Source organism: Oryx dammah, unplaced genomic scaffold (genome assembly GCF_014754425.2).
Source record: "Oryx dammah isolate SB20612 unplaced genomic scaffold, SCBI_Odam_1.1 HiC_scaffold_27, whole genome shotgun sequence".
Classification (NCBI taxonomy): Eukaryota; Metazoa; Chordata; class Mammalia; order Artiodactyla; family Bovidae; genus Oryx; species Oryx dammah.
In genome coordinates, this window is record NW_024070211.1 from 40,600,966 (window position 1) to 40,617,179 (window position 16,214).

General features: G+C 41.5%; 1 pseudogene; it reads left to right on the forward strand.

The window, feature by feature from the left end:
- The first annotated feature begins 14,334 nt into the window (after positions 1-14,334).
- Positions 14,335-14,803, forward strand: LOC120854106 (annotated as a pseudogene).
- The last annotated feature ends 1,411 nt before the right edge of the window (positions 14,804-16,214 follow it).

The window sequence follows — 16,214 nt, forward strand, 5'->3', positions numbered from 1 at the left end:
CAGTGTGTTGCTTTAGCTGTGTCCACAGAGGCTGCGCCGACAAGGCACCGGAGTGTATTGTGGAATGGAGGCCATGGAAAAGATGTCAGTGGCTGCCTGAGCCCAGGTGGACCCAGCCAAGAGAAGCTGGAGCAGGAAAATCAAGAGGACATAAACACCAGTTGATCAAAGAGCAGATGTCTAGGGACTCTAGTCATTTCCTATATGGTTAACTGGAATTTAGGGTTTGGAAATAAAGTCCTTCCTCCCCACTTTTGATAGATAAGAGAGTGGATCTTCACAATTTTCAAAAGGGAGCAGCTGCCTGTTTTGGCAACCTTTAGAGGAAAAGAGTGAATATGTGAAGTATTACTGCAAGAATATGAGGGAGAAATTTGAGTAGACAGCCAAGAAAGTTAAGAGTGGAGAACAGTAAATTTAGGAGCTCTCCATGTGATGTGGTTTCTCAAAGATGATGTATTAAAAAAAAAAAAAAAAAAAGCAGGGAGCAAAGAGAGAGGGGTTGAAATGAAAGGCTTGGAACCGTGAGCATCAAACTGAAGAAAAACTTTCCTGAGAGACATTTAAAATGTAATCTGAGAAACAAGCTGAAGACCCAGAAAGGGCAGTTTATCTGGAGCTTGAAATGGAAAGAATCACAAGGAGATTCCCCTACTATATCAGACTCTCAATGGACCGAGAAATCTGCTGTGCTAATAGCTATGAACCAATTGCTTTGCATGAGATCCAGGCTAGTCCAAATGACTTTGTCAAACTTCAATTTCCCATTTTAAACACAGACCAAGTAATTTCAAGGATGTATATAGCCTATTAAGTTGACTCATTGCAAAGAAGCCAAGTGAGTTTACACTCACAAGGGATTTCTCCTACAATTCTGAGAAAGACTGGATTAGCCACTTCAGACACACGCTCTTCCCTCTTTGCCCTTCTCACATTCAGGCTGCACTTTGCCTCCTGTCATCGCTCAATTCTGGAGAATGCTGTGTTACCCTTATCTGGCATATCTACCAATAGATTTGATGTAGTTACAGAGAATTAATTGTTGATATAAATTTAAAAGTTTCTGTGACTTTCGATAACTCTGTTCTAGACTTAAGCTGACTACTTATCACACTTGGATAAGAGCTGCGCCAATTCTTAGATAATCAAGTGGTATATTTTGCTGAAAGCAACCATAAAAACTGTCATTTGGACTTGAAATTAAAACTAAATCAAATCCCAGCTGATAAAAGCAACAATCGTTAAAAGGCATTAACACTGAACTATGGCTAAGAAATCATTTAATCAAGCCTTACAAATCTGAATTTCTAAATGATAACATCTGATAGCAGGAGGAACTCAGCCTGATGCTCTCTGATGACCTAGATGGGTGGGATGGGGGCAGGGGAGTGATGGGAGGGGAGCTCAAAAGGGAGGGTATATATGCATACATATAGCTGATTCATGTTGTTGTACAGCAGAAACTAACACAGCATTGTAAAGCAATCATCCTCCAGTTAAAAGTAAATACATTTTTTAAAAAATGATAACATCTGAAATAGATTGTCCTCTGCTCCTCAGTCAGGTGGAGGGATAGAGAGGCAGGCTGGTCAAAATATTCTGGACTGTCTTCTGGAAGCAATGGAAAGAAACTACAATTTAAAGTGTCTTCCAAATGCTATACACTTTGTACACTGGTTTTTGTACTCTTTATCTCATTGTGTCATTGGTGTCACTACTTTTATTTTAAAAATACAGAAACTTAAAATCAAAGAGTTTATGTCACTCATTCAAGTTCATACAGCTGTTATGTGGTGAATCCAGGATGTGTGTTCCAGGCTACGTAACTCTAAATCCATTTGCATTTTACTTTTCAGAAGTTAGTTCTTAAACATTGTTCTGATGGATATCTCTTTTCTCTCTAAGACACAACTCCTGGTCTCATCTCATTGAACCTCCCAGAAAGAAGTCACCACCCACTCAAAGAAGAGATACTTCTCACAGATGTAAAAAACAAACTTATGTTTACCGGGGAAGGGAAAGAGTGGGGAGGGATAAATTGGAAGATTGGGACTGACATATACATACCATTATATATAAAACAGATAACTAATAAGACTGATAAATAGATAAAGAAGGCTGAGCACTGAAGAATTGATACTTTCAAATTGTGGTGCTGGAGAAGACTCTTGAGAATCCCTTGGATAGCAAGGAGATCAAATCAGTCAATCCTAAAGGAAGTTAACTCTGACTATTCATTGGAGAGACTGATGCTGAAGTTGAAATCCCACTACTCTGGCCACCTGATGTGAAGAGACGACTCATTGGAAAAGACCCTGATGCTGGGAAAGATTGAGGGCAGAAGGAGAAGTGGGTGACAGAGGATGAGATGGTTGAATGGCATCACTGACTCAATGAACATGAGTCTGAGCAAAATCCAGGAGACAGTGAAGAACGGGAAAGCCTGGAGTACTGCAGTCCATAGGGTCGCAAAGAGTCAGAGATGACTTAGCAGCTGAACAACAACTATATAGCACAGGGAACTCTACTCAGTACTCTGTAGTGACCTATATGGACAAAGAATCTAGAATGGAGTAGATATATGTATATGTATAACTGATTTTCCTTGCTGTACAGCAGAAGCTAACCCAACACTGTAAATCAACTATACTCTAATAAAAAAAACAAAAACAAAAACTCAAGAGACATTTCTGCAAACCAGGAAGAATTCAATTAAGTCCAAAGTGTCTAAGACACTATAATAGGTGTTGAGGACAGGGAACAGAGAATTAGGAACACAAATACAAACATGAATTGTTCTTCCTGTGAAGTCTTTTCTGCACCTCCCTTCCCAGAATCTACTTTTCTACAGAATCTACAGTCAGGTCCTCACTGTCCTGGGACATCTTCTCCCATAGCATCTATAATATTTCATTGCACTTTGAACCTATTAAACAAAGTAGAATCCAGCAATTGGTCCTCCTTAGGCAGGAGGGGAGGAAAAAATTGCAAATGAAGTTAACACATTATTCTCCCTACATTTGAGTGTCAGCTCCTTCAGGACAGGAAATGTAAATGTACTGAATGTCTTATAACTGTACTGACTGAGTACACAGTCTGGAGCATTGTCAGGGTTCAGCGTGAACTAGAATGAACCAAAATGAATGACTTAAGTAATTCAATTTAGCAGTCTAAAGAAATAAACAACTAAGAAACAGGGCAGATTAAACAAAGGACCAACTCAACAGATAAGATTTTTCCAAATGGGAGTATGCTGCTGAAAAAAAAATATGCTAAAACAAGCCCCCCAGAGTTGAAATATCAGAGAGAAGGATCCGTAAAACATGCAGTATAACATTATCTTTTACCTTTTTCTGATTGTGTTCTGAAAGCATCTTGTAAAGATCATAATTTATTCTGCCCCAGTGTTCCATAATCACAAACCACAGGCAAGGTATGCAGTGTTCACCGTAACAGTATTTGTATTCGAATCTCTTCCCCTCAGCTCATCTTCTGTTATCCAGCTTCACATCTCCTGATGCTGCATTTGGGAATGCTGCATGAAAGGAATCAGACACCTTATTGTATCCAGGGCAATATTAATGGCCCGGTGGCTCAGACAGTAAAGAATCTGCCTGCAAAGTGGGAGATCCAAGTTTGATCCCTGGGTCAGGTAGATCCCCTGGAGAAGGGCATAGCAATCCACTCCAGTATTCTTGCCTGGAGAATCCCATGGACAGAGGAGGCTGATGGGCCCGTCCATAGGGTCACAAAGACTCAAACACACCTGAGTGACTAAAACTATCACTTTCTATTTATTGAGTACCTACTATGGGTCAGGCACCCGGTAGGTCCCTGACAGATTTTCTTATTTCATCTTCACAGTTCAGTTCAGTTCAGTAGCTCCGTCGTGTCTGATTCTTTGCGACACCATGAGTTGTAGCACACCAGGCTTCCCTGTCCTTCACCAATTCTTGAAGCTTGCTCAAACTCATGTCCATCGAATCTGTGATGCCATCCAACCATCTCATCCTCTGTTGTCCCCTTCTTCTGCCTTCAATCTTGCCCAGCATCAAGGTCTTTTCTAATGAGTCAGCTCTTCGCAGCAGGTGGCCAAAGTTTCAGCTTCAGCATCAGTCCTTCCAATGAATATTCAGGACTGATTTCCTTTAGGATTGACTGGTTTGATCTCCTTGCAGTTCAAGGGACTCTCAAGAGTCTTCTCTAACACCACAGTTCAAAACCATCAGGGTGACAACATACAGCCTTGACCTATTCATTTCCCAATTTGGAACCAGTCTGCTGTTCTATGTCCAATTCTAACTATTGCTTCTTAACCTGCATACAAATTTCTCAGGAGACAGGTAAGGTGGTCTGGTATACCCGTCTCTTTAAGAATTTTCCACAATTTGTTGTGATCCACACAGTCAAAGGCTTTGTCATAGTCAATAAAGCAGAAATAGATGTTTTTCTGGAATTCACTTGCTTTCTCAATGATCCAACAGATATTGGCAATTTGCTCTCCTGTTCCTCTGCCTTTTCTAAATCCAGCTTGAACATCTGGAAGTTCACAGTTCACAGACTACTGAAGCCTGGCTTGGAGATTCTTACTTTACTAGCGTGTGAGGTGAGTGCAACCGTGGGGTAGTTTGAGCATTCTTTGGCATTGCCTTTCTTTGGGATTGGAATGAAAACTGACCTTTTCCAGTCCTGTGGCCACTGCTGAGTTTTCCAAATTTGCTGGCATATTGAGTGCAGCACTTTCACAGCATCATCTTTTAGAATTTGAAATAGCTCAACTGGAATTCCATCACCTCCACTAGCTTTGCTTGTAGTGATGTTTTGTAACACCCACTTGATTTCACATTCCAGGATGTCTGGCTCTAGGTGAGTGATCACATGATCGTGGTTATTTTCTTCTTCAGAACAACCCTAAACATGTGAGCATCGGGTTTCCTTTTACAGATGGTGATTTCCAAAACCAGGTTAAGTAATTTTCCTCCAAACTCCACAGTAACAGGAAGCAGAATGAAGAAGTGAATTTTAAATTTTTTGACTTGAGGGCCAGGGCAATTAAAGACCCACCTGATCAGTGGCCTTAGAATTAATTTTCAGGAAGTAAAGGATATTAAACACCAACTCAAATTCTTCATTCTTAGAGAAAAGGGATCCTCCTCATAGTGGGTCCTTCTGCTCTAAACTGCCCTTTTGAGAAGTGGCAACTCTGATATACAGTTTCAGCCCAGCTCATCTGCCTTCAGGAACAACATTTGTCCATAGATACAGTTGAGAAGATGGGGCTGAAATGAAGTGTCGCTTTGCTTTGGAGGGCCATATTCAGTGTCAGAGAAAAGGGTCTTATATTTTGCATTGAGTCCACAGCAGGCTCAGGAGGAAGCGTTTTCTCCTCTCACAGTTGCAAATGCTCTACCCAAATGCAGGCATGTAAATAACCAGAATAACTAGAGTCAAACTCAGGCCTCCAGGGAGGGAATTCATAAGCACTGTGCAAACTGGTTTATAAATGTCATGTTATTATTTCTCAAAATGGGTTAGGCAGGTGTTTATCCACGCTTTTTTATAGACCAAAATGATTCTGCATTCTCGAATCTTTCTCCCGTAGACTGGAAATGGTTACAGGCTGTCTCCAAAGGAGAAAATGAATGCATAAAAGCACATGGTGTGTTAGAGCTGGCAGGAGCCTCAGAGTTCAGCTTACCCAGCCATCGTGCTGTGGCCAGGAGAGCTGGTGACTTGCCTCGGGACACATCCTGGACGCATCAATAGATGAGCTCCGCCGGAAACCCAGCTCTGTTGCTCTCAATCCAGGATGACTTTTATCACACCCTGGGGGGAAGCAATGTTAATTCAGGGAAGCAAGAGTCAGTGTGTCATAGACTGACTTGGAATGCTAATGCAAAGTCAATATGCCATGATGTTTTTTAAAAGAGTATGTATAAAGATTTTTACATAAACAATGCAACATGATTTTTTTTAATTTAAAAATATAGATAAGGAAAATATGAATGGATGGGAAAAAACAATCATCTTACCACCAGAGACAGTCACTGATTAAACCTTAGTATCCATGCCTCTGGACATTTCAATGCTTGTGTGTGCTTATAAAGTGATTCGCTTACACACATGGGACCATGCTATAAACATTCTTTGATAACCAGCTTAGTAACATATTTCAGACATCTTTCCAAGCGGATGTATCTTCATTTATGTTATTTTTTATGGCTGACTAGCAGTCCCTGGCATGACTACATAATTTATTAAGCCAGTTCCCTAAAGTAAGACTCTGACATTTTTTCACTAACAAAAGCAACAAAAACATGATAACTAAATGGGCTCAACCCCCTGCCAGTGCTGTTTCCTCAGGGCTGTGTCTGCATAGACAAGTTACTAACCTCCCAGCCACTTCCTCTACCGGCCATCACGCCTCTCTCGCAGGGGTTGTGTGGTGTCTTAGTGGAGGGAACACAGCCAACACGTTAGTTGCTTTAGTCCTTATTATTTAGTTGTATGGAATGTTATTATTACTAATAAAAATCTTTTTTAAAATTTATTTTATTGAGGTATAATTGATTACAATGCAGTGCTGAATTCTGCTGTACAGCGTAGTGATTCCGTTATGCTTATACTTACAGTCCTTTTTATATTCTTTTCCATTATGGTTTGTCATAGAATATAGAATACAGTTCCTGTGCGATGCAGTTGGACCTTGTTATTTATCCATCCTCTATATAATAGTTTGCATCTGCTAATTCCAAACACCCAGTCCATCCCTCCCTCACCTCTCCCATCTCTTGCCAACCACAAATCTGTTCTTTATGTCTGTAACTCTGCTTTTGTTTCATAGATATGTTCATTTCTGCTATATTTTAGATTCCATATGTAAGTGATATCATATGATATTTGTCTTTTTTTTTTTTTACTTATTTCAGTTCAGTTCAGTCACTCAGTCATGTCCGACTCTTTGCGACCCCATGAATCGCAGCACGCCAGGCCTCCTTGTTCATCACCATCTCCCAGAGCTCACTCAGACTCACGTCCATCGAGTCCGTGATGCCATCCAGCCATCTCATCCTCGGTCGTCCCCTTCTCCTCCCGCCCCCAATCCCTCCCAGCATCAGAGTCTTTTCCAATGAGTCAACTCTTCGCATGAGGTGGCCAAAGTACTGGAGCTTCAGCTTTAGCATCATTCCTTCCAAAGAAATCCCAGGGCTGATCTCCTTCACAATGGACTGGTTGGATCTCCTTGCAGTCCAAGGGACTCTCAAGAGTCTTCTCCAACACCACAGGTCAAAAGCATCAATTCTTCGGCGCTCAGCCTTCTTCACAGTCCAACTCTCACATCCATACATGACCACAGGAAAAACCATAGCCTTGACTAGATGGACCTTAGTCGGCAAAGTAATGTCTCTGCTTATTTCACTTAGTATAATATCTCTAGGTCCCTCTACGGTGCTGCAAATGGCATTATTTCATTTTTTATGGCTGAGTAGTATCCTACTGTATAATATATATGTACCACATCTTTATCCATTCGTCTCTCGATGGACACTTAGGTTGTTACCATGTCTTGGCTGTTGTGAATAGTGCTGGCATGAACATTGGATGCATGTATCCATTTGTCTGGATATATGCCCAGGAGAGGGATTGCTAAATCATATGAAAACTCTATTTTTAGTTTTTTGAAGAACCTCCATACTGTTTTCCACAGTGGCTACACAAATTTACATTCCCACCAACAATATAGGAAGGTTATAAAAATCTTTCTAGCTAGATTTTTGTTCATACTTTCAATGATTTCCTGAGAGTAAGTCCTAGAAATTGCATGACTAAATAAAAAAATATTAATAGATTTTTGCATTTGGTGTCAATTGCCCTCTTAAAAGATTGTACCTATTTACTTTTCTGTGAAAAAAAAAAAAAAAGTGCTCATTACCTCACATCTTTTCCACAGCAGTCATTATGATTTTTTAAAATAATTTTTACCAAATTGAGTGGTTATAAATCTAGATCATTACTGTTTCAATTTTATTTCTTTTTGTGTTGAGAATTTGAATCGTTTCCATCTATATTTTGGACATTACATCTCTCTTCCTTTCTTTCTCTCTCCTTTTTTTTTTTCCTTCATTTTTTAACTTGTCTCTGACACAATTTGATCTCTCTGAAATTGGTCATAAGGTTCAATTAGCAGCCGCTTTAGCCCTTTGGATAAGGAAAAAAAAAAGTCCACTGGACTGTTATAAACACCATGAGGACAGAGATGTGGACTGTTTTCCTTCCTGCTATCAATCTCCATAATGGCTGGTTGTGAAATGTTCCCAGTAAACCCTGATGGAATGGCTGAGTGAATGGATGCCTGGATGATGGGTGGAAGGCCGTAAGAATTGTTCCCTAGAGCAGCCTGCAGCAACTGTTATGGCCTAGGTGCCAGGTGTTTGAAGCCTTCCCTTCAATTCATTTAAAGAATGATACCCAAGCTGGAGTCACCCCCTCTCACTACCAGAAACTCCTTCCCATCCCTTTGGGAGAGTTATCTTGTTATGAGACCACATATATCACCAAGCACACAAGCAACTCAGATTCAGTTTATCTGAGGAGGAGAGCCTGAATAAGCAGTAAGTATTCATCAGATAGCTGATCTTACCTTTCATTTTCATCAATAAATCTATATTGTGAGTCTACCAAGTGAAGCAACAAGGGCCCAAGGAGAAACAAATATAGGAAGAACATGGAGGGAGGGGACAAGCTGTGATGCTGTCCCCATCCTCAAGGACAGGAGTCCATCCAAGTGTTACAAGAGCCAGCAGGTAAGTAACTGTGGTAACACAGCCCAAAATGATGGAACACAACCTTGATCTGAAGGGCGCAGTTACTCCACTGCTCTAGCCCATTGCTGCTATACCAAGAATGTGGGTGTAGAGTTGCCAGAATCTGGAATGTGGTGTGAAATAGCCTGATTGAATGTTGGTTTAGTTTTGCAACCATTATGTAGGGCCAACAAAAGGTTAGATCTGTCATTTGTTGGCAACCTACACCTAGGAAACTGTTCAACTTCAGCTTCTTCAGCATTACTCGTCAGGGCATAGACTTGGATTACCGTGATATTGAATGGTTTGCCTTGTTAAATGAACAGAGATCATTCTGTCGTTTTTGAGATTGTATCCAAGTACTGCATTTCGGACTCTTGTTGACCATGATGGCTACTCTATTTCTTCTGAGGGATTCGTGCCCACAGTAGTAGATATAATGGTCATCTGAGTTAAATTCACCCATTCCAGTCCATTTTAGTTCACTGATTCCTAGAATGTCGACATTCACTCTTGCTATCTCTTGTTTGACCACTTCCAATTTGCCTTAATTCATGGACCTGACATTCCAGATTCCTATGCAATATTGCTCTTTACAGCATCGGACCTTGCTTCTATCACCAGTCACATCCACAACTGCATGTTGTTTTTGCTTTGGCTCCATCCCTTCATTCTTTCTGGAGTTATTTCTCCACTGATCTCCAGTAGCATATGCCAAAGCCTTTGACTGTGTGGATCATGATAAACTGGAAAATTCTGAAAGAGATGAGAATACCAGATCATCTGACCTGTCTCTTATGAAACCTGTATGCAGGTCAAGAAGTAACAGTTAGGATTGGACATGGAACAACAGACTGGTTCCAAATAGTAAAAGGAGTACGTCAAGGCTATATATTGTCACCCTGCTCATTTAACTTATATGCAGAGTACATCATAAGAAACGCTGGGCTGGAGGAAGCACAAGCTGGAATCAAGATTACCAGGAGAAACATCAATAACGTCAGATATGCAGATGTTACCACCCTTATGGCAGAAAATGAAGAAGAACGAAAGAGCCTCTTGATGAAAGTGAAAGAGGAGAGTGAAAACGCTGGCTTAATGCTCAGCATTCAGAAAACTAAGATCATGGCACCTGGTCCCAACACTTCATGGCAGATAGATGGGGAAACAGTGGAAACAGTGGCTGACTTTATTTTGGGGGGCTCCAAGATCACTGCAGATGGTGATTGCAGCCATGAAATTAAAAGATGCTTACTCCTTGGAAGGAAAGCTATGACCAACCTAGATAGCATATTAAAAAGCAGAGACATTACTTTGTCAACAAAGTCCGTCTACTCAAGGCTATGGTTTTTCCAGTGGGTGTATGGATGTGAGAGTTGGACTATAAAGAAAGCTGAGGGCAGAAGAATTGATGCTTTTGAACTGTGGTGTTGGAGAAGACTCTTGAGAGTCCCTTGACTGCAAGGAGATCCAACCAGTCCATCCTAAAGGAAATCAGTTCTGGGTGTTCACTGGAAGGACTGATGTTGAAGCAGAAACTCCAATACTTTGGGCACCTGATGGGAAGAGCTGACTCATTTGAAAACACCCTGATGCTGGGAAAGATTGAAGGCAGGAGGAAAAGGGGATGACAGAGGATGAGATGGTTAGATGGCATCACCAACTCAATGGACATGGGTTTGTGTGAACTCTGGGAGTTGGTAATGGACAGGGAGGCCTGGCATACTGGGGTTCATGGGGTTGCAGAAGGTTGGACACGACTGAGCGACTGAACTGAACTGACTGACTGACCCAGGAAACTGACAACTCAGAAAATAAAGCAGCCATGCTACAAATGAGGGGTGCAGGTGGTAAAGAGAAGAGGATGCCAGGGAAGGAGCAGTGCTTATGAGAGAGGCAGCTGAAGGCAGAAGGAAGGCAGGGACCTCATTTTGTAGGGCAGATGTTCAGATAGGTTGAAGGACCATTGAATGAATCCCTCAGTCTTTCAAAAGCTATAACCAACAAAGAACTCGTGTGCAGGGCATGGATGCTGAGTTAGGCAGAATGCATTAGGCCAAGTGGATCCATAACTATTGCGAATATAGGATCTGGCAAATTCAGTAAGACCTTTCAGGGCTAACAGTTTGGGGAAGTTGGCAAGCCCCAGTCTCCGCAGGATGGAAAATACTCTCCAAACCTCCACCGAATCACAGGTGCACCTCTTATCTTATTTTTTCACCCTGAAAGTCACCCAGAATACTGCCAATTTTAGACATCCACAGGCAGGGATGCCATGGCAGCCTCAACCAGCCTCACAAAAATCAGAAGACTCGCGAGCCTGACATTGCAGAATTTATACCAGGAGGCTCCCATTTTAAAAGCTGCTGCCCATCCTTTTCCCCTTTAAACAGCAAACTCGTGTATGATGTTCTATTTTTTGGTTTGAAAATGCTCCAGCTGAGTACTTGCATGGTTACCATGGCAACTATCAGGTAGCATCGTCTTGTGCCTGAAGCTGAGACTGCCAGCAAGAAAGCCAATACAGTAGTATATTGTTTCTTCCTGGACTAATCTTTTAAACTGTAGCCTATAGAGTTCCCATAATATATTCAATCAGAAGCTTGAGTGGCTTATTGAATTTAATGTATCATGGCTCTCCTTTGACGGCTGCGATCCATTAAGTAGCGGGCCTTTATTTTGAATTTTCTCCTTGGCAGTGAAAAGTGCAGAGCTTATCGTGGTGCACATTTTGTGATTTCAGAGATTTTAAGAAAGAAAATGGATTTGTACACACAGACACTGTCTTTTTAATCTCACACTAGTTGAAGAATTATTTATCTTATTTTGACTGGACCCAGGTGGACTATTTGCCAAACATCTGATTTCTAGATATCATATATATCACCAGGGAAGAGCTAATATATTTCTGTGATTGGTGAACCCTCTAAAGGACAAGAAGTGAAAGTCAGCTGGTCCAGTCAAACAGTGGCTATCAATTCCAAGTCCTCCAGGGTGTACCCTCCATCCATTTCCTAAGAGAGAGGCCGTGTTCCCCACCTCCCCACCCCAGCCTCCTGGGTGTGAGAGAGAGGTAAGGTAAGCAGAGGGTGTGACCACACTTACTATGGAAGGGCCAGCATAGTAAGACATCATGATTGGAAGTGCTCTTGGGGTCAAAAACATGAGAGGCTCCATTGTTCCAGAAACTTTCATAGTAGATCAAAGACTAGACTAGAAGGTTTAATGAGTTGCTGTGCACTTGTGCTCAGACCTTTAAAAGTCTGAGAGAAATGTGTGTAAACACTGAAATCCCTTTTTGTGTTATGCTTCTTTGAGTGTGAAACCACTCAGGATGGGATTGGACTCCATGGACATAGCTTGGTACATATTACAATTTTTTAATTGAAATTTTACATGTTTCTAATAAGTTAATAGTATTATCAAACTGCTGTGCTTAGTTGCTCAATTGTGTCTGACCCTTTGCGACCCCATGGACTGTAGCACATCAGGCTTCCCTGTCCACGGGGATTCTCCAGGCAAGAATACTGGAGGGGGTTGCCATTCCCTTCTCCAGGGGATCTTCCCAACCCAGGGATCAAACCTGCATCTCCTGCTTTGCAGGCAGATTCTTTACCATCTGAGCCACCAGGGGAGCCCATCAAAGTACTGACTAATTATAAAATCTTTAATATTAGGATTTCATTCAGTGGATGTTAGCTGAACACCCATACTGTTTTAATTTTTTTTTAATTGAGAGGCACAAACACTTCCATCATTGATCCAAGCATGAACCTTTTTGGTAGTTTATTATTTACTTACTTACTAGTACCTTACGAACTCCCGTGCACCCATCATCCTCTAGTCACAGTTATAGGTGTTGTGGGAAGTACAGAGATGAAGGAAACAGGTCACACCTTTCAAGATGTGAAATTTGATGTGAGAGGTGTGATAATTTGGTGTGATAGGCTGATAGCAGCTTCCAAAGACATGTCCAAATCCTGCTCCTAAGAACCTGTGACTGTCATTTCATTTAGAAAAAAATAAAGTCTTTGCAAATATAATTACGATAAGGATCTAAAAATGAGTAGATAACTGAAGTCTCTATTGTTGTCGTTGCTGTTCAGTCTCTAAGTCGTGTCTAACTCTTTGTGACTCCGTGGACTACAGCACGCCTGTCTTCCCTGTCCTCCACTGTCTCATGGAATTTGCTCAAATTCATTTCCATTGAGTCAGTGATGCTGTCTAACCATCTCATCCTCTGCCACCCTCTTCTCCTTTTGCCTTCAATCCTTCCCAGCATCAGGGTGTTTTCCAATGAGTTGGACATTCACATCAGGTGGTCAAAGTACTGGAGCGTCAGCATCAGTCCTTCCAATGAATATTCAGGACTGATCTCCTTTAGGATGGACTGATTTGATCTCCTTGCAGGCCAAGGGACTCTCAAGAGTCTTCTCCTGCACCACAATTCCAAACCATCAATTCTTCAGCACTCAGCTTATTTTATGGTCCAAATCTCACATCCATACATGGCTACTGGGAAAACCATAGTTTTGACTATACAGACCTTTGTCAGCAAAGTGATATCTCTGCTTTTTAATATGCTAAGTTTGTCATAGTTTTTCTTCCAAGGAGCAAGAGTCTTTTAATTTCATGGCTGCTGTGCCCATCCACCGTGATTTTGGAGCCCAAGAAAATAAAGTCTGTCACTGTTCCCACTAGAATTCTCTGAGTGGACCCTAAATATTATCAGAGCGAGACGGAGTTTTGTCTCACCCAAACAGAAGATAAGGCAATGTTAAGACAGAGGCAGAAATTTGAGAGATGTCAGTACAAGCCCAATGAACACCAAAAAATTCCAGCAGACATCAGAGGCTGGAAGAGGCATGGAGAAAATTCTCCTCTAGAACCTCCAGCAGAAGCATTGCCCCACTCCTACCTTGGCTTCAGACTTCTGGGCTCCAGAACTGCGGGAGAATACATTTCTGTTGTTTCAAGCCAGCATGGTTGTGACAATCTGTTACAGCAGCTAGAGGAAACTAATAAATTTGGTATGATACATGAGGCATGCATATGAGCAGCTATAAGGGCAGCAACTATAATGACTAGCATTTACCAAACACCTCTGTGCTAAACATTTCATGTGCATTATTTCTTTAGTTCTCCAAACAATACTGTGGGCCAGGGACCATAATCACCTCCATTTTATATATGAGGTAATTGAGTCTCAGTGTGTTAGAAAACCATCCCAAAGTCTTTGATCAAATTAGGGACATTCAGGAGATTCAAACACTAACTACTGAAAAATACACCAACTCACCCCTTAGGTAATGAAAACATACTCACACAACCTGACCTCTAAAGTACAGATCATCTATGTGTGCTGAAATCAAGGCTGCTTCTTTCTAGACTTTCTAATAGAAAAATTCTGAATAGTTTAACAGAAGCCTCACTTTTCTCTACCCTTTGGGCCTTTATACTGGTACTCTAAGCCATACTGCATTTACCCAGTGAGAAAATTGCTGCGTTTTATCTCTTTCTGGCATTCAAGATGTCAAAGTAGGGACATGGTAAGTTCTCTGCGGCAAAATTCCAGATTTTCTTGTCTCTTCCAGTTGGAGCCGTGACCAACCACGCTGGCAACACAGGAGCCAGAAATTTGTATATCATCTTTGTGAAAGGGAACAAAGGACGACTAACTAGACCTCCTGCTGCTGGTGTGGGTGACATGGGGATGGCCACAGTGAATAAAGGCAAACCAGAACTCAGAAAGAAGGGTAATTACCATCCAGCAGTGGTAATTCAACAATGAAAGTCATACTGGAGAAAAAACCGTGTGTTTCTTTATTTTGAAGCTAACACAGGAATCATACATAGTAAACAATAAGGGAGAGATGAAAGGTTCTGCCATCACAGGACCAGACGCAGAAGAGTGTGCAGACTTGTGGCCCAAGATCGCATGCAGCACTGACAGTGCTGAAAGATTCTTCAGTGTATTTGTAAAAAAAAATGAAAAATGATTTGCTTCCTGCCCGCACCCAACCAAAAAGACAAGAAGAGAAAATAGCTATGTTTGTCTAACGCAAAAATGTGTAAAATACCTTCTGGAAACATGGAGTCAACCAGTTTTGCTAAAGCAAAGCTGTTTATATCAGAGTCACAAGAGAGGAAAGCTGAACTTTTTTCCAAGTCCAAAGACTGCAGAGAACACGGGAAATCAGAGCTGGATTTGATCCAGTCAGAAGTTGGTGGAGATGACTAGGAAAGAATATTCAGATTAGTGACCAGGGGTCAGGGGTGACTTTGAACCTACAGGGTTTGAGTGAGGATAATGGCAGTGCAGGGACTTAAGGAAGAACTGGGAGGCATGGAAACAGAAGCAGCTGAAATAAGCTTCTCCCTGGAGGTGCCTGGCAGCAGAAGAAAGAAGACAAACAGAATGAGGGTGAGGGGGCAAGTGGGTATCAGACAGTCAAGCCTCTCCTCTGCAGGAGAGAACTGGTGAGGGAGGGCCTGAAAGAGACCGGAAAGGAAGACAGTGATTTTTTTAGCCCAGGGTGTAAGTCAAGTCTAGTAAGACCAATGATGCTGAAAAGGCTGAAGTTGAATGGTTCTATGAAGACCTACAAGACCTTTTAGAACTAACACCCCCCTCAAAATGTCCTTTTCATTATAGGGGACTGGAATGCAAAAGTAGGAAGCCAAGAAACACCTGGGGTAACAGGCAAATTTGGCCTTGGAATACAGAATGAAGCAGGGCAAAGGCTAATAGAGTTTTGCCAAGAGACCACACAGGTCATAGCAAACACTCTCTTCCAACAACACAAGAGAAGACTCTATACATGGACATCACCAGATGGTCAACACCAAAATCAGATTGATTATATTCTTTGCAGCCAGAGATGGAGAAGCTCTATACAGTCAGCAAAAACAAGACCAGGAGCTGACTGTGGCTCAGATCATGAAATCCTTATTGCCAAATTCAGACTTAAATTGAAGAAAGTAGGGAAAACCACTAGACCATTCAGGTATGATCTAAATCAAATCCCTTATGATTATACAGTGGAAATGAGAAATAGATTTAGGGATCAGATCTGATAGATAGAGTGCCTGATGAACTACGGATGGAGGTTCGTGATATTGTACAGGAGACAGGAATCAAGACCATCCCCATGGAAAGGAAATGCAAAAAAGCAAAATGGCTGTCTAGGGAGAACTTACAAATACCTGTGAAAAGCAGAGAAGCAAAAAGCAAAAGAGAAAAGGAAAGATATACCCATTTGAATGTGGAGTTCCAAAGAATAGCATAAGAAAGCCTTCCTCAGCAATCAATGCAAAGAAATAGAGGAAAACAACAGAATGGGAAAAACTAGAGATCTCTTCAAGAAAATTAGAGATACCAAGAGAGTATTTCATGCAAAGATGGGCTCA